This window comes from Anomalospiza imberbis, chromosome W, assembly GCF_031753505.1.
Source record: "Anomalospiza imberbis isolate Cuckoo-Finch-1a 21T00152 chromosome W, ASM3175350v1, whole genome shotgun sequence".
Taxonomy (NCBI): domain Eukaryota; kingdom Metazoa; phylum Chordata; class Aves; order Passeriformes; family Viduidae; genus Anomalospiza; species Anomalospiza imberbis.
The window spans coordinates 3,388,137-3,406,519 of NC_089720.1; the positions used below are offsets into that span (position 1 = coordinate 3,388,137).

The 18,383-nt window shown below is 46.4% G+C and overlaps 2 long non-coding RNA genes across 2 annotated transcripts; one reads left to right on the top strand and one right to left on the bottom strand.

Moving 5' to 3' along the window:
• Positions 1–6,919: 6,919 nt before the first annotated feature.
• On the bottom strand, positions 6,920–8,819 carry LOC137464303 (uncharacterized). Its single transcript, XR_010994169.1, has 2 exons — positions 8,238–8,819; positions 6,920–7,429 (listed from the first exon to the last, which is right to left on the bottom strand). It is a non-coding gene; the product is annotated as an uncharacterized lncRNA (long non-coding RNA).
• A 1,683-nt stretch (positions 8,820–10,502) lies between these two features.
• Positions 10,503–11,046, top strand: LOC137464290 (uncharacterized). The gene is made up of 2 exons (XR_010994155.1): positions 10,503–10,691; positions 10,834–11,046. It is a non-coding gene; the product is annotated as an uncharacterized lncRNA (long non-coding RNA).
• The last annotated feature ends 7,337 nt before the right edge of the window (positions 11,047–18,383 follow it).

Consider the following 18,383-nt stretch of genomic DNA (forward strand, 5'->3'; position numbering starts at 1 on the left):
TCAATGCAAATATGACAAATGAACTCTTGGTAGAACTCCCATTCCCTGTCTTCAATTGGTTTCAGAAGAGAGGAGGCCCACAACTACCTTATGTTCCTAAAAGCTATTTGTCAGTTTCTATAGTCTTCATTATAGACCCAGCTAACTAAAGATTGTGTTGACAAGCAATCAATTATTAGTTAACTACTAACTCCTAACTTCATCAAGGCCTACTCATTTATTTTAATTAACTCTAGTAAGGCTTATCTCTAACTAAAATCTTAGCTCCTCTAAAATCTCTAAATTCCTTAAAGTTTATGTTTCAAAACAAGCCCTCAAAATATTGACACGAGAGGGGGACTGCATATACTGACTCTAAGTACGCCTTTGTGGTGGTGCATATGTTTGGGAAAATCTGGGAAGAAAGAACACTCTTAAATTCAAAAGGGAAAGGATTAATTCATGAAAGACTCAGCTGTTTTAGAGTCCTTACAGTTGCCAGAGGAAATTGCTGTCGTGCATATTCAGGGGCATCAGAAAGGGACCACTTTAGAAATAAGAGGGAATAACTTAGCTGACTTAGAAGCTAAAAATGCAGCTCAGTCCAGGGAAGAGAAACGGATTATGATACTGACCCCTACTGGAGAAATTCAGGATATACCAGTATTCAGTGAAACCGATGAAGAGGATCTCCTTAGAATAGGATCAAAGAAGAACAATGAATGGAAGTGGGTGTTATCTGATGGGAGGCAGCTATTAAATAAACCATTGACCAGTGTCCTGGTTTCGGGCAAATTTGGGAGGAAACCTCCTCCGGAAGGAGCCCCCAGAAAGCAAACCCCCACAGCCCCTCCCCCACCTGGTTTGGGAAGAATTTCCTCAGAGAGTAGTGGAAAAAAACTGTTTATTTAACAGGCAAAGCACTCCCCAGCACAAAAAATGAACAACGCCAGATGACAAAAACTCTTTCACCGCTCTGAAGAGATGACAAATTCAGAAAGTCTCGCCTGGGAGTGGTCGCCCAGTTATCGGTTGCCGGAACTCACCCCCAGATTGGGGTGAGCCCGTAAAAGTGGAAAAGTCTCTCCTCCAACCTGTGTCTCCAAAGAAAGACTCAGTAGTCTTCAGTCGTCCGGTCTCAAGGTAGTTTATTGTATGTTATCAAAAAGAGTTCTCCCTAAGCTGCTGCGGTCCATTCAGCAGTCAGGCAAGGGCACACTCCGACGCCCAGGGGGCTGGTGCCTTCTTTTATATCATATATTACGTATTAGATGTTTATAGTTTTTCCCCAATGCCCATCACCTATATTGAACAGTGACTTTCTACTCTAATCCAATCTGTGAGTGCCAACATCACCAAGAACATGGAGGTTAGGAAGAAGAAGGAAAAAGCACAGGGCACACCCAAGTCCCTCCATCTTAGAACTTCTGACCCCCATGTACAAAACTCAGACCTCTCTGTACAAGGCCTAAAACCCCCCTGTACAGCACTCAAAAATTCTTCCTTTCACTTTGTGACTACTTCTACTATAATACCTAAACTTTTGTGATTTCTTGTTCTTCCTGCAAGGTTGGTAAATTGTTCCATGGGTCAGGTTCAAAGCCACAGGGGTCTGTGGCTGCCTGCCAGGGTCTCAAATGCTTCTGACCTGGGCCCGGAACATCCAAGAGTGTCCAAGGGACATTCTGGGTTCCAACAATCCGTCTCCGGCGCTGGGGATGGCTGCTGCAGGTCACAAAATGCAGGTGCTCAGTGTTTCTTGGTGTTTCCCAGGTCCCAGTCTGGAGCAGGTTCGAATGGTATTCAGGAAAGGGAAAGAAAAACAGTCCAGGGAAAAAAATTGGACTGCCTAGCTAAACTAACTAATAAGCAAAAGCAAGAGTAAAAGCAAAAAACAGGAGCGAGAGCAAAGCCAAGCAAGCAAGCAAAACCAGCAAGCCCTAGCCTCTCTCCTAGACACCGACCGTGGGGGGAGGTGAGCTGGCTGATAACAAGACAAAACAAAACTTCGCTTTTCGCTTTTTGGAGCCAGCCCTGAAGGCACAAAACATAACATCAAGCATAAACAGAACACACGATTTGGGATACAAACACCATAACGTCACCCTAGGACAGCCAGGAAAGTATTAGAAATCATGCATGGTAAAACTCACTGGGGTACCCAGGCACTGAGTGATCAGTTCCTGAGAAACTGAGGTTGCATAGGAATTTATGGAATAGCCAAACAAATAACTGAAAAATGTGCAATATGCCAGAAAGTAAACAAAAACGTCATGAGGAAAGCCTGTCAAGGAGGGCAAGAATTAGCCTTAAGACCTTTTCAAAACATCCAAGTAGATTTCACTGAACTCCCCCAGGTGCAATGGTGGAAATTTTTGTTGGTAATAGTAGATCATTTAACCCATTGGGTAGAGGCAGTGCAGGTAGTTAAAGCTGCTGCCAGTGTGGTATGCAAAACTCTTCTAGAACTAATCATTCACACTGACTCAGATCGAGGGACACATTTCACCTCAAAAATACTACAGCAAGTAGTCCAAGCTTTAGGTATAAAGTGGGAATTGCACACTCCATGGCATCCACAGAGTTTGGGGTGGGTTGGAAGGATGAATCAAACTCTCAAGAGAACTCTAACAAAGCTTATGATTGAAATCCAAATGTCATGGATCAAGTGCCTACCCCTATCCTTGTTAAGAATTAGAACACAGCCTAGATCAGACTTAAAAGTTTCACCTTATGAAATGATGTTTAGTTTAACTTTTTTGATTTTGCCCAATAGTATAGCCACTATGAAGAAGGGGAGGACAGTCTCAAGAAATATGTCCTGTCCATAGTACAAACTTTAGTGGAACTCCGGGAAAAGGGAAGAATCCCTCAGACTGCTACCCTAGATTTCAAAATTCATGTTAATCCTGGGGACTGGGTAATAGTTAAATCATGGAAAGGTCCTTTTCAGGTGCTGCTAACCACCGAATTGGCTGTATGAACTGCAGAACAAGGATAGACTCATGCTAGCAGGATAAAAGGACCCGTAAGAGAACCCCGCAACTGGAAAATGGTCACTTCCACAGAAGGACTGAAAATTACTTTAAAACGGAACACACAAGCTCAATGTGGCAAGTAAACCACGAGCAACCACACATCAATCCAGACTGGGAGGGAGTTCCCCACGGGCTTTATCGATTCTTTTGTATTCCCAAAGGCCAGAAACTTTCCAAACTCTGGGGTGGTGGTTTACTACCTTCCCAATTGGGGGGATCAGGTATATACAGATTAACAAACACCAGGTCCCTAAATAATCCTAGAGTTTTTGCTTTTGCCTGTGACATGCAGAAAGAACAACCATTAGCCCTCTCTGCTGAGATATTTCTGATCACATACCCTACTTAAATCACTCTGGAATGAGACACTCAAGTTGGGTACAATGTCAGTGTGAAAATCAGCTCTGGCATTGTAGCTCGCCCAGGTGGCAAGCGTGTTGCAAAATTTGTCGAGATAAAGGGAAAGGCTCCAACACTAATCGAGGGCAAGCACTAATTCTAACACTTTGTCGAAGAGTCGAGTGGATCCTCCCTGATACTCACGAGCTATTAGAAGCTGAGTGGGAAACTGTAGTAAATCAAAAACAGGGACTATATTTTGAATGTAGACAACTACTCCATATGATGGAGAGGTAATAAGACCCTATTCCAAGAGTGAATTCAATAAGGGCTGGCTATTTAAGAAACTACAGAGAACCACAATATAAGAAAAGCAGGTGACATAGGTAATTCTGAGGCAAGGAGATAAGGAGGCAAGACCAGATTAATCACTGTACCCGCCACCAAGAAGATCATATTTGCATGCTGTCGGCAGCAATCCCATCAGGTATGGAAGGTGGGGGTACACGTTATACTTGCCTCCTAATACTCCTGATTAGTCTTCTCCCCCTTGGGGATCTTGAAAATACATGTCACAAATGTTATCAGTTGCTTTATATAGGCTCTCTTTTTACTGCTCACACCCTTGTTGACCCACACTGTTATGAATTAGACACCTAATTAGACACCTACACACATGCTGAGCAAACATTCTGGGTTGCAGAAAACCTAGGACAGAGCAGTACAAGACAAGGGAGTGTATGCCCAAAAGGCGAGAAAAGGCTTTGTTTTGAAAGAGCTCTCGGGGATGGAATTCAAGGAGACTTAGTGAAAGAACAATTAGTATCCCCAAACCCCCTGCAACCGATGCAAAATATTCTGAAAACACCAGTAGGAGACACCTTATTTGGTAAAGTGTTTATAAAAAGGCCAGAGCCAATGTTGCAGCCTGAATAGCTGCTAGTAAAGTCTAGGGTAAAGAAGTAAAAAGGGCTTTTGCATGGTATCCACAGATGTTTAATTCAACCACATGGTGAGATGTTCTGAGTCCTCCAGCACACATATGTGGAGGGTCCAGGTTACCCTCTCCCCAGGGGCCAGTATAAAGATAAGGACCAATCAGGGAATAGGGAGGGAGTAGCTCAGGGACATAGGAACAAGGGAAGGAGCCAATGGGGTCTTAACAGCTTTTTGAGGGAAGCTTCTTGTGTCTCCCCAACTCAGGGGATGCCCCCCAAGGTCTCCACAACTCCCTGTTTCAATATTATTAAGAAAGCTTCTATGAAGGATCAACTGAATAAACACAAAATTACAAAAACAATAAAAAGCACACATAAGACAATTTTCAAAATGCAAACAATTCTGAGTCCTCAATGTCTAAACATATTTTAGCACAGTTTATCAGGAAACTGAGTCAGGAGAAGGTTTCTTCAGAAGGGGCTGGTTCTCTGTTACTTGTGGCAGTGTTGTTGGCTGTGATTGGCTCTGTATGACGTAGTGTAGGCGGTGGTGTGCCTGTTGGAAAATCCAAATAGAAATAATTAACATTTAAGAAAATTATGGTTACAGTAGGGAAACTTTCCTTTCTTTCCCTCCCAATAACACTACCTCTGGAATTATGAAGGAACTCTGGGGAAAGGGATTAGTGGATGGATATGGAAACCCTAGGCAAGGGGAATATTTCTCTGTCTGCACTGAGGGGTTCTGACTCCCAGGGAAGCACTGACTTTGACCCTCATTCATGGAGAAAGCTTCCAAAGCCTCAAGATAAACTAGAGACCACAAAAGTATGAAATCGATTATAGAGAATAGTATACCATGTCACTTGGGTGAGAAATTTAGGTTTTAGGATTTTTAGTATGTTGTAGATGGGAAGAAGATGGAGGGTGTTGTCTTGAGTCCTTTTTTCTTCCTTCTTATCCTTATTCTTCATGGGTTTGGGTGATATATTGTAATTGGGTAGAAAAACCTGCATTGTGAGTCTTTAGGGGTCAGTTATTGGGTTAGAAGGGAAAATAATCTAGGTGTCACTCCTTAATTGGGCAACTTAGTTTTTTATTAGGCATAAAAGGCCTTGTAACACGAGACTGTTAGCCATTTTTGTGCTGTTTTCCTGCATGCAAGGTCTGGTGCAGACAGCATGCTGAAGTTTTGATAACAATAAAACAAGAAGCTGAAGACCGAAAAAGTCCCTTGCATCTCCTTTTCCTGACACAGGACTGCTCCAGGAGGGTTTCCCCTGTCAGGAGAGCCCCCAGGGAATGGCCCAATTTGGGGCAAACAAAGCCATAGAGGGAGGCCATGGAAAGGGGTAAAAGGAGGTAGGAATTTGTGGGAACATAAAAAAGGGGTAATAGGACAATAGGACAATGGAAAGGAAAAGGGGAAAGTGGGAGGGTGTCGGAACCCAGAATGTCCCTTGGACACTTTTGGATGTTCCGGGCCCAGGTCAGAAGCATTTGAGACCCTGGCAGGCAGCCACAGACCCCTGTGGCTTTGAACCTGACCCATAGAACAATTTACCAACCTTGCAGGAAGAACAAGACATCACAAAAGTTTAGATATTATAGTAGAAGTAGTCACAAAGTGAAAGGAAGAATTTTTGAGTGCTGTACAGGGGGGTTTTAGGCCTTGTACAGAGAGGTCTGAGTTTTGTACATGGGGGTCAGAAGTTCTAAGATGGAGGGATTTGGGTATGCCCTGTCCTCCTTCTTTCTCCTTCCTAACCTCCATGTTCATGGTGATGTTGGCACTCACATAATGGTTTAGAGTAGAAAGTCACCATTCAATATCGGTAATAGGCATTGGGGAAAAACCATAAACATTTAACACGTAATGTATGATATAAAAGAAGGCACCAGCCCCCTGGGCGTCAGTGTGTGCCTTTGTCTGACATGCTGAATGGACCACAGCTGTTCAGGAAGAAAATCTTTTAGATAACATGCAATAAACTACCTTGAGACCGGACGACTGAAGACTACTGAGTCTTTCTTTGGAGACACAGGTTGGAGGAGAGACTTTTCCATAGTTCAGGGTCACCCCAATCTGGGGGTGAGCCCTGACACCTGGTGTCCCTGGGTGGGCTGTGGCAAGAAGCCAATTTAGTAGACGACCTCCAACCTCCACCCGGGAAAAAAGGCTCCAAAGAGAGAGGGAGCGGAGAGCTCAAGATAAAACACCCTGACCTTCACCAAGACAAATCATCTTGAGAGCAGCCCGGAGAGGAGAAAAACCAGAAGCGCGCCTGGAATTTCTCGCCTGTGATCTGCTGGACGGTGATCAGGACCATCTCCGGACTGACCTCGTGCTGATTCAGCTTTTGGTGAGAACAGTCTAAATTAAGAACATGGGGGGGGGCATACTCCCAGGAGCAGGTCCAAATTTTTTCAGCCCTACAGGGGGTGGTATCCACACATCCTGTGGAGATGGCTCCAAAAGAGCTGAGAGCCCTGTTGTTGTGGGTGCGGTGCAATTTTTCACACACGGAGACGCATCTCTTGTTTGAATCAGTGTTCACTGATGTGTCCGGGGCATCCCACAAGTCAGTGATGACTTGGAGAAATCCCCAGACTCAGCATTGGGAAGCTGATGTTGAGTTTGTGGAGGGGTCGCCCCAGGTCGCCGAACTGGCCACAGTTGTGAGAGCCTTTGAGAAGTTCTCGGAGCCAATTAATTTGGTCACCAACTCAGCCTACATGGCGGGAGTAGTGTCCAGGGCGGAGCAGGCAGTTCTCAAAGACATCGAGAACAAGCATCTCTTCTGGTTGCTCTCAAAACTAATTTATTTAGTTTCACAGTGAGAGCATCTGTTCTATGTAATGCATGTGAGGTCACATACCGATCTGCCCGGCGAAATCACAGAAGGTAATCACAAAGCAGATTCCCTTGCCACCCCAGCAGAAATGGCATGCTTTCCGGACGCATTCCAACAGGCAAAGCTAAGTCACCAGCAATACCATCAGAATGTGCCAAGTCTGATCCGTCAGTTCCAACTAACAGAGTCAGGCTTGAGCCATTGTGGCCACCTGTCCCAGTTGCCAGCTCCAGGCCATGCCATCGCTGGGTATTGGGGTTAACCCCCGAGGCCTTGGAAGCTGCAAAGTGTGGCAAACAGACATTACACACATTCCCAGTTTCGGTCGCCTTAAATATGTGCATGTAAGCATAGACACATATTCAGGTGTGGTTTATGCCTCTGCCCATGCAGGGGAAAGGGCTGTGCATGCCAAACAACACCTGGTGCAAGCTTTTTCAGTGCTGGGGATCCCTAGGGAAATTAAGACTGACAACAGCCCAGCGTATGCATCCAAGGAGTTCCTAGAGTTTGTCCAGCGGTGGGGGGTGGAGCATAAGACAGGCATTCCCCACTCCCCCACAGGTCAAGCTGTAATTGAGCATGCCCACCAGACGCTCAAAGAAGTCCTGGCTAGGCAGAGCAGTTCAACAGCGTGGATGTCACCACAACAAAAGGTCTGCAAAGCCCTGTTTACAATTAATTTTCTGAATTTTTCATTTGAAAATATGAGTCCTCTGGTGGTGCGTCACTTTCACAGTAATAATCAGTTTAAGTGGTCACAGCATCCACCAGTCCTAATTAAGGACCCAGAAACTTGGGAAACCAAAGGTCCTTTTGAGTTCGTCACCTGGGGGCGTGGCTACATGTGCGTATCTACCCCCGCAGGCCCACGTTGGATACCCCAAAAGTGGGTAAAACCTTTCGTCCCCAAAAATCCAGCACCAGCAGAAGGGGATGAAAAACAAGCAGCTGTCACCTCAAAAAGAAGACGCCGCCAGAAAAAGGAGAGAAAACCCTCCTAACAAAATCTGGTTACAGTCCCACAGACCCCTGACTTTTAACATGTTTTAAAATGTTTGGTTTTCCTTTTAGAAAAGAAAACCTACCTCCCACTCAACCTCACAATGAGCCCCGTCCAAGTTGTCATCCTGTTCGCGTTGAGCAGTCTGACAGCAGCGTGGATCGTCCCTCAGCCACGCCAAAACATCTGGGTGACCCTGGCACAGATGCTCCAACAAGAAAATATATGCCTGTCCACTGCATCAGCAAGAGATCCTGTGTCTACCTGCCTGGTAGGGATTCCATTGCAAGCTGGAGAGTATCCAGCCAGTTTTGACACACCTATGCCTGACCCAGGTCCCAAATCGCACCACATCCAACAACACAAAACCTGTCAACGGAGGGCTGTAATGATTAAGAACCCCATAGAAGAGTGGCTACCAAAGTTGCCCAGAACTGCTCAGGAACCCCAAAAATTAGAGCTATTGGGTTCCTCCCCAGCACCATACTGCATTCACTTTATCTTCACCCCATTATCTAACACTAAACCCTTTAACAACTTCCTGCAATATCGAGAAGAGTTCATCACCAAAAGGTGGTATAATATTCTAAGCCATGTTACAGCAGACAATCCATACCATTCACATCCCAAAAGCCTCCGTAAGGGTCTGTTCCTAATTTGTGGAGATCGGGCATGGGCAGGAATCCCATCTCAGCTTTTAGGAGGGCCATGTACCATCAGGTGGTTGTCCCTGTTGGCACCCAACAAAATCTTGATTGGCGAATGGACTAGAAAAAACAATTTGGCCAACAAAATTCAAAAGAGAAGTGCTGACAATTTGGACCCAAATTGTGATTCAGAAATTTTTCGTTGGGCCAAGTCAAAAAGAGTTGCTGTATCCCTGTTCCTTCCATGGGTTGCAGCAGCCAAAGCTCTAGGTGAATTGGGCCACCTAGAGTGCTGGGTGGTCAAACAAGCAAATTTGACATCCATCGCCATCAGCTCCCTCCTAGAGGACGAGGAGATTACCAGGCAGGCCGCACTCCAAAATCATGCAGCCATAGACTTCCTCCTGCTGCTGCATGGACACAAGTGCCAGGAATTTTAAGGACTTTGTTTCCTGAACTTGACATTGCAAGCACCCAATGTCCATGCAGCTCTCTGAGAAGTGAAAAGCTTGATTGGACAAGTAAAGCAAGAATCTGACGACTGGTTCAGCTGACCGTTCAAGGACTGGGGACTCTCAGGGTGGTGGACTTCAATAGTCAAAACAATTCTGTTGTTTTTTGTTGTTATTTTCTTAATTGCATTAGTGTTCGGAGTTTTATGTTGCATAATTTTAAAAGCCATCAATAATTTAATCCTTGCTACCTCAGAAGTCAACCACACAGAGTTTGTGGACCAAAAGCAAACTAACAGGCCCACAAATCATAAGTGTTAGACAAACTCATATTCTGAATCAGAATAGGCACGACGCCTTTCTTTTAACTTTTTTTTACCAGAAAAGAGGGAGGTGTTGTATTGCACTGAGTAGTTTCTTTAGTTATTATTTTGCACTCTATGGTTTTGTTAATTTGCACTGAATGGTTTATGCTGTATTACATGGTTTCTTCCGCACACCCTCCACCCCTTCAAGTCCTGTGGTGGTGGTTTCCCCCTGGGTTAGTTCCTCCCTCCACCCCTCCCATCAGTTGTATCCCATTGGCTGCAGCTGCTCTCCTCCGCCCCCCTCCGCCCAGGTTTAAAATCTCCCGCCACGCGTCACCCAACCTCTTTTTTCTCCCAGATGGCTCCCTTTTACAATAAAACAGGGACTTTGGTCCTGAGAAGGAAGAGCACCTCCTGTCTTTTGCTTTTGTCCTTGTCAGTGAAGCCAGGGCCCAGAGCTAGCCAAACGGGACCCCACGAGGCTAAAAACCTGACACCCTATTACCCACAAGCTTCTGGAAAGATTGAGAGGTATGATGGACTGCTGATGACTATGTTAAGAGGGTTAGGCAATGGGGCACGGAAGCCTTGGTATGCCAATTTAGCAGAAGCCACTTGGCTGGTTAACACCAGAAGATCTGCTAACCGGGCTGGTCCTGCCCAAACCAAACCACTATATACTGTGGGAGGAGATAAGGTCCCCATACTACACACAGGAAACTGGCTGGGCAAGTTGGTGTGGAATTCTCCTCCCATGGGAAAAGGCAAACCCATTTGTGGGACTGTCTTTGCTAAAGGGCCTGGGTGCACTTGGTGGGTAACATGTGATTCATAAATTTAAATTATGAGTAAAATGGTTGTTGCAGTTAATGAACTAAGATTATTTATGCAAGTGTGGTTTGCAGTGAGACATAAATTTATATGATTTCTGTATTGAAAGAAAGAAAGATGGGGAGACCTGGTGTATGCCTCAAAGAGATTTAACCTTGGGTGAAAAATAATTTGTGTGTAAATTGTCTGTTGCAGGAAGTAGCCAGAGTGACATGAAGCGATGAAAAGTCAATTTTGCAAGGAGTAGGGACAGTGTGACAATGGCCCAGGCAGGTCTGGTGTTGGTGCTGAACTATGGTTGGTGGTGGAGTCACCATCCCTGGATGTGTTTAAAAAAAGACTGGATGTGGCACTCAGTGCCATGGTTTAGTTGAGGTGTCAGGGAACAGGTTGGACTCAATGATCTTGAAGGTCTCTTCCAACCTTGTGATTCTGTATGACAGCATTCAGCTGGACTGTATGCATCATAAAAGGAGGAGGGGTTTGGCTACAGAGAGCAGATGCCAGCCATTCCCTGACAATGAATGTAAGCAGGTAACTATTGGTCAATGAGCTGGGTGGTAACCATTCATAGCCAATCAGGTTCGAACATGGAGTCTTTTGAATAGGCTGTACAAGAGCTATGCACACCAATAAATTGCTCTCTGCTGCACGAACCTTGGAGTGTCATGTAGTGTCTCTGTCTCCCCCGACTGTGACATGGTGCACCCTGATGTGAGAATGATAACTAAGCCACGAGAAAACAAAGGAGAGCTGTTAAGGAATGCAGCTGGAGAGCTGCCTACAGTCAGAGAGCTACAGCCTGGAGAGCTGTGTGAAGGAGATAGCCAAAGGAGCTGCCAACAGCTGAGGAGCTGTGACCATCTAGAAGAGGACATAAAAGGGCGAGCTACTGCTGAGTACAATGGATGCTACAATTTCTGCAGAGAACCAAGCTATAGTGAATATTTAGACTCAGATCTTAAGTAAAAGAGGGGTTGAGCACGATAAAGAGGCTCTAGAAACTTTACTACAGTTTTGCAAGAGCCAAGGTGTAGAAATCAACACAGACACTACCTTTAGTGTTAAAACCAAGGAACAAATTGGACAATTGGTTTTTGGCTCTGCCTCTAGAGGCAACGAAATTGCTATAAATGTTTTAACTGCCTGGAGGGTGTTAATGGATACGTTAAAATTGATAAAAGCTGAGAGAAACACAAAAGTGGCGGCTAAGACGCCAGTGCTGATCACTCAAGATGGCAGAGAGCACGTGGCGCGAGTGTGCAAAAAACCCCAAGATGGTGGATGCCATGTGCTGAGGACACCAGTCTCCCAAGATGGCAGACCCCATGTGGTGCAGGAGCTGCCCGCTCAAGATGGCGGAGCCTACACATTGCAAGTGCAGCCCCCCAAAGCATCCTGAGATGGCAGAGCACAGGGGGCAGCCGACAGGGGAGGGGATGCTGGGCATGCAGGGGGAGCAGCCGTTATTCAGGGTCTCCAGCCCTGCAGTACCAGCGTGCCATGATATCAGAGCCGGAGCCCTCATCACTGCAGGCGTCAGAGGCATCTACACAGCCTGTGTGGCAGCCGCCTCCCCCGCAAATGCCAGAAGCCCATGCAGCACTTACACAGTGGTGGGAGCTGGCCACACGGAGTCCAGGGCCATCCGCACTGTGCCTACAGGACCCATTCACCATTTCTTCCACGCCCTGTGTTGCTATGGAAGCGCTTGGCCCGCCTCCACCTCCAGCTGATTGGTTCAGTCCTGGAGCCTGGCCTTCGCTTGACACGCCCACCTGCAGCAGCACCATGCCCCCTGGAACAGCACTGGAACCTGGAACAGTGCTGGAACCTGGAAGTGCGCCAGAACTCAGAAAGTGTGCCGGAACCTGGAAGTTGAGTGGGTCCCGAACCCAGAAGTGCCCGCAGCGTGCTCTCGGAGCCTGCTGCCGCACTTCACCGTGCCCCACCGCACCTTCAGCCAAGGCTTGAATAGCCTGAGGGACCCATATCACTGATGGATATGCGAGACCCCCACAGAGGGAACTTGAGCTCTGGCCCTTCTGCCGACCTCCGAGAGGAAGACTCCACTGCACTGCTGGTACCAGCTCCATCCCTGGTCCTGTTAGATACCATCCTCACACATGATCCAGTTAGCTTCTGGAAGGAGGTAAAATGGATGACACTTGCAAGTAGGGATATAGAGGGGCGCGACCAAATTTCTGTGCCCATACCTTTGCTATCATCGGAGGACTGGCAGCAGGGGGGTGGGACAGTTGTAGCATTCCCAGTTCTGCGAGGTAATGGGAGCGCACCTGATAGACATGTACATTTTAATTTGCAAGTCCTCTCCAAGCTACACCAATTGGCTACTAAACATGGACTGGGGTCTCCTGCAGTTGCAAATATGCTTCAGTTTTTAGCTGCCAGTGAATTAACTCCTTTTGACATGAAGCAAATCGCTAAATTGCTCTGTACTCCAGTGCAATATATGATGTTTGAATCCACCTGGAGACATTATGCAGAGGAGCAGGGACTGTGCAACTCAGAGGTTTCACAGCAGGACCCATGCACTGAGGCAGGGATTTATCAACTCATGGGACTGCCCCTCATTGAAAGCCCACAAGTGCAAGCACATTTAAATCCCTCAATACTAGCTCAGGCAAGAGACTTAGGAATGCAAGCCCTGATGAAAATTGCAAGCATGTGTGTTCCAACCCAAAGATACTCAAGCATAAAACAAAGCCCCGAGGAATTATATATGCAATTCATAGAACACTGGGGGAAAGGGGAGGGGGAGAGAGGGGCTGAGAGGGCACCAGCCAGGAAAGCTGGCGAAGAGAGAGAGAGAGCACTGTCCCCCCGGCACACTTAACGGGGAGATTCAAAGTGGGCGCGGAACAGATTGGGCCAATGGAATTACAGACACATGATACTTCAAGGGAGGATCACAGGCTTGGAATAAACCATACATTTTCAAGGGGTGAGACAGAGCATACCATTTAACTAAAATATAACACCACAGTAGCCTGAGAGTATATTAACCCATCAGATTCTATGCTTTTTGAGGGGACCTTCACCACCAAGAAGACCAGCTGGAGAGGATCAACAGAACATCGTTGGGATTCACAGATGGTGATATTTTCTTTATTCTGTCCCTGTCACTCTCTTTCTGTTCCCCCCACATATTTTCTATTTATCTTTCTTTCTCTCTCTCTCTCCCCCCACCCCCTTGTATTTACTATCAAATAAACCCATACTATTGACTTTGGCATGTGGTCTCATTTGCACCATAATTCCGGCAGAGGCATTTCTAATAACTTTAATAACCGCATCATAACATCATCTCAGCCTCCAGCCAAACCAGTTTGCTGGCTTTGGTGATGGTTTCTTACAAATAACTTCACATAGTAGGATGAATTTTTTGAGCATCTGCCTGGGCCAAAGTTCAGGTAGTTCAATCAGGTGGAATGCATACATGACACCAGGATTCCCCCTAGCAACAATCCCAGAGCTCTGAGGGGGGCAGTCAAGAGCATGGAGGCCCAGGGGGTGTTCACCTCAGTCCTGTTGCTGACAGAAAAGGGAAGGAGGAAAAGGGCACTGATAATGTGGCTCAATAATTGGCTGCAGAGCTGATGCTGAAGACAGGGGTTTGGATTCTCTGTGCATGGGTCCCTGTTTGTGGAGCAGCATCTGCCTGGGACAGAGGGGCTCAGCCTCACTAAGTGATGCAAAGGTATCCAACTGCCAGCTGATAGACACAAGTAAATCCTGATATGAAGGAGACTAGATGCTCTTCTGTGCTCAGGTGTCCAAGATTGAGAAGCAAGATGTTTTCTATTGCCATCTGTGTAGCACTTGTCTTCTGGGCACTTTTCCTTATCTCCTGTTAATGGGCCCATCAATGTCTTGTCACATGACTCAGAGATAACTCCCTCCAGGAGACATTTCTGTTTAACAGGCAATCAAGGACCCACCCCATGACTCAGAATGACATCAGCCCATTGTGAGATGCTCCACCCAGGGGGAAGAAGCTAAGCATCCCCACCTAGATATATTCTGGGGTTTTGGACAGAGCAGGCAGACTTCCCACAGGTTTCCAAGAGGAACAGCCTGGGGTTTTTCACTAGACCTTCAGAGGAAAACTACACCCTTCTACAGGACCACTGCTCCAACAGAACCACATCTGCCACTCCAGGAGGACTGCAGCCACTCCAATTTGTACTGCTACCAACATGCTGGCCAAAGGGGTGTCAGGTTGTATTCTGACTCTGCCGGTGGTTTTTCTTTTGTATTATTGCATGGTTTTGTTTCATTTCCCTTTTCCTAATAAATTGTATTTCTGACTTGGAGTCTCTCACTGGTTTTGCTTTCAAACCAGAACATCAGGGGTAGAAGGAAGAACCCTCTCCCATCTCCTGAAGTGCCCCTACATAACAGACAGGATGCTCCCAGATTGGAGACTAAAGAGTACATGAGTAATGGACAGGACCCAGAACAAAGCCAACCATGCATAGCTGACCTAACCACCTGCCCACGTTAGAACCAGTGTGACCAGAGAAGCACATCAAGGTATTAGTAATTGGAGATTCCCTACTGAGATGCACCAAGACACCCATTTCCCACCCAGACGATTTCTCTAGAGAGCTCTGCTGCCTACCAGGAGCTCGCATTCATGGTGCAACTGAGTGTCTGCCAAGGCTGGTGAACCCTACAGGTTATCATCTGCTCCAACTCTTCACTGTAGCATCTGAAAAAGCAACTTAAAACCCTCACAGGAGACTATTATGTCTGTAGGAACAATGTTAAAAGAATCAGTAGCACAGCCTCTATTGGCATCCCATCTGAGGAAAGGGCCCAGGAAGGAGGAGACAGACTGAACAGCTGAATGCTGGGTTGCGTAGCTAGTGCCATACTCAAGGTTTTGGCTTCTATGATCATGGATCTACCTTTAAGAAGCCAGGTCTCTTAGGAGCTGATGGGATTCACTCGACCAAGTAGGGCAAGAGGGTCTTTATTTAACAAGCAAAGTATTCACAAGCATTAATAATTAATAATATTAAATAATAAAACATCTCACTGTTCTGAAGAGATGGCAAATTCTCAAAGTCTTTTTTGTGGGGTGTAGCTCAGGTCACTCAGTCTCTTATAAGTCCCTCTGTTGCTGGAAAATTATGCATCCCAGGCCCTGGTGGGCCACAGGTATCAGCTCCCTGTGTTCCAAGAAAATCAGTACCATGAAAAAGGAACGCCACAGTCTGGGGAACTTCTCTGCCTCAGCTAGCTAAAAACTAAGTAAAAGCAAAGAAGAGTTCTCTCCCACTGTCTGTGCTTCAGACAACACAGTCCACGAGAAGGAAAACTGAACCTCTTATCTTTATGTTTTTGAATACAGCCACCTCAGACATTCCACTGCATCTCCTTCTCCCCCGCTTCACTCTCAGATCTAGTTTTAAAGGTGCAAAACTTATTTCTGGGCTAAACAAATGTATAGGGATACAATTCAGCATCATAAAGTCACCCTAGGACATTCCATCCCTAATGCCCACATCATCAGCTTACTACCAAAACGAATATATATTCTAACTCTACACACGCATACATTTATACATACATATATATGCACGTATTTACAGTATACAGTTATATACAGACAATCGCAATGACATGCAGCAAACAGTGATATTTACACATGGTTCTCAGCCAACAATCAGATCTCCCTGAGGTACACATCATGTTGTTTCATCTTTCTGCATTATCCACCATGTGCAACCTGGTCCATGAGCAAAGAAAATCCCAGAATGGGTTTGTCTGTACTCGAGACAGAATTAATCCAAACAGTTTTTCCTAACAAACCTCTGACATGTACCACAGGGACTTTGTCTCCATCTACTGTATACAGGGGCACAGATTGGGCAGGGCCTGCTTGGTTGGTGGAACCTCGGGTGTTAACTAACCAGGTGGCTTTTGCCAGATGCTGCTCCCAATTTTTGAAAGATCCCCCACCCAATGCTTTCAAGGGGGTTTTTAACAGTCCATTCTACCTCTCCACTTTGCCTGCAGCTGGTGCATGGTAGGGAATATGGTACACCCACTCAATGTCATGTTCCCTAGCCCAGGTGTTGATAAGGCTGTTCTTGAAATGAGTCCCATTGTCTGACTCAGTCCTCTTGGGGGTACCATGCCTCCAAAGGACCCGCTTTTCAAGACCTAGGATGGTGTTACGGGCTGTACTGTGAGGCACAGAGTAGTTTTCCAATCATCCAGTGGTAGCTTCTATCATTGTGAACACGCAGCGCTTACCTTGGGATGTTTGGGGCAGTGTGATGTAGTCAGTCTGCCAGGCCTCTCCATACTTATATTTGGACCACTGCCCACCATACCATAGGGATTTCACCTGCTTGGCTTGCTTGATCGCAGCACACGTCTCACAACCATGGAAAACCTGAGAAATACTGTCCATGGTTAGATCCACCCCTCAGTCTCGTGCTGACTTATAGGTGGCATCTCAACCCTGATGACCTGAGTCATCATTAGCCCATCGAGCTAGGAACAACTCCCCACCTGTGTTGCCAATCTAAGTCTATCTTTGACACCTCTATCTTTTCAGCCTGATCTACCTGTTTGTTGTTTTGGTGCTCCTCATTAGCCCTACTCTTGGGGACATGGGCATCTACATGGCAGACTTTCACAGATAGTTTCTCTACCCTGACAGCGATGTCGTTCCACTCTTCAGCAGCCCAAATTGGCTTTCCCCTACACTGCAAATTGGCCTTTTTCCACTTCTTCAGCCATCCCCACAGAGCATTGGCTACCATCCATGAATCAGTGTAGAGGTAGAGCTTTGGCCACTTCTCTCTTTCAGCAATGTCAAGGGCCAATTGAAAGGCTTTGAGTTCAGCAAGTTGGCTTGATCCACCTTCTCCTTCAGTAGCTTCTGCAACCTGTCATGTTGGGCTCCATACAGCTGCTTTCCACTTTCAGTTCATCCCGACAGTGTGACAAGAACCATCAGTAAAAAAAGCGCAGCGTTTCTTCTGCTGGCAGTTGGTGTCACTTGCTCTTGTTCCTCTTCTTCAGTGAGACCAAAATTTTCACCTTCAGGCCAATTTGTAATTACGTCCAAAATCCCAGGGTGATTCAGTTATCCAATATGGGTGGGCTGTGTGATGAGAGCACTTGCTCCATGTGGCATTGGTGGCATGGTGGGTAGAGGGAACATTTGCTTTGAACATCCACCCCAGCACCAGTAGTTGAGGTGCCAGGAGGAGTTGTGCTTCAGTGCCTGTTACCTCTGAGGCGGCTTGGATTCCTTCACAGGCTGCTAAAATTTCCTTCTCTGTTGGAGTATAGTTGGCTTCAGATCCCCTGTAGCTTCGACTCCAGAATCCTGGTGATCAACCTTGTGGCTCACCAGGCAGCTTCTGCCAAAGGCTCCAGGACAAACCATGGCTCCCAGCTGCAGAGTAGAGCACGTTCTTCACTTCTGGTTTTGTCCTGACTGGGCCAAGGGCTACCGCATGAGCAATTTCCTGCTTGATCTGGGCAAAGGCTTGTTGCTGTTCAGGGCCCCAGTGGAAAGTGTTCTTCTTGCGGGTGATCAGGTAAAGAGGACTCACAATCTGGCTGTACTCAGGAATGTACATTCTCCAAAAACCTATGGAAAGTTTGTGTTTCCTTCTTGTTGGTCAGTGGAGACATTACTGCTATCTTGTTGATGACATTGGTGGCAATCTGACACCGTCCATCTTGCCACTTTACTCCCAGGAGCTGGATCTCTCGAGTAGGTCCATTAAGTTTGCTCTTCTTAATGGTGAAACCGGCTTTCAGGAGAATCTGGATGATTTTTTCTCTTTCTCAAACATTTCTGCTGCTGTGTTCCCCCACAGAATGATGTCATCGATGTACTGCAGATGTTCTGGAGCCTCACCCTTTTCTAGTGCAGTCTGCACCAGTCCATGGCAGATGGTAGGACTGCGCTTCCACCCCTGGGGCAGTCGGTTCCAGG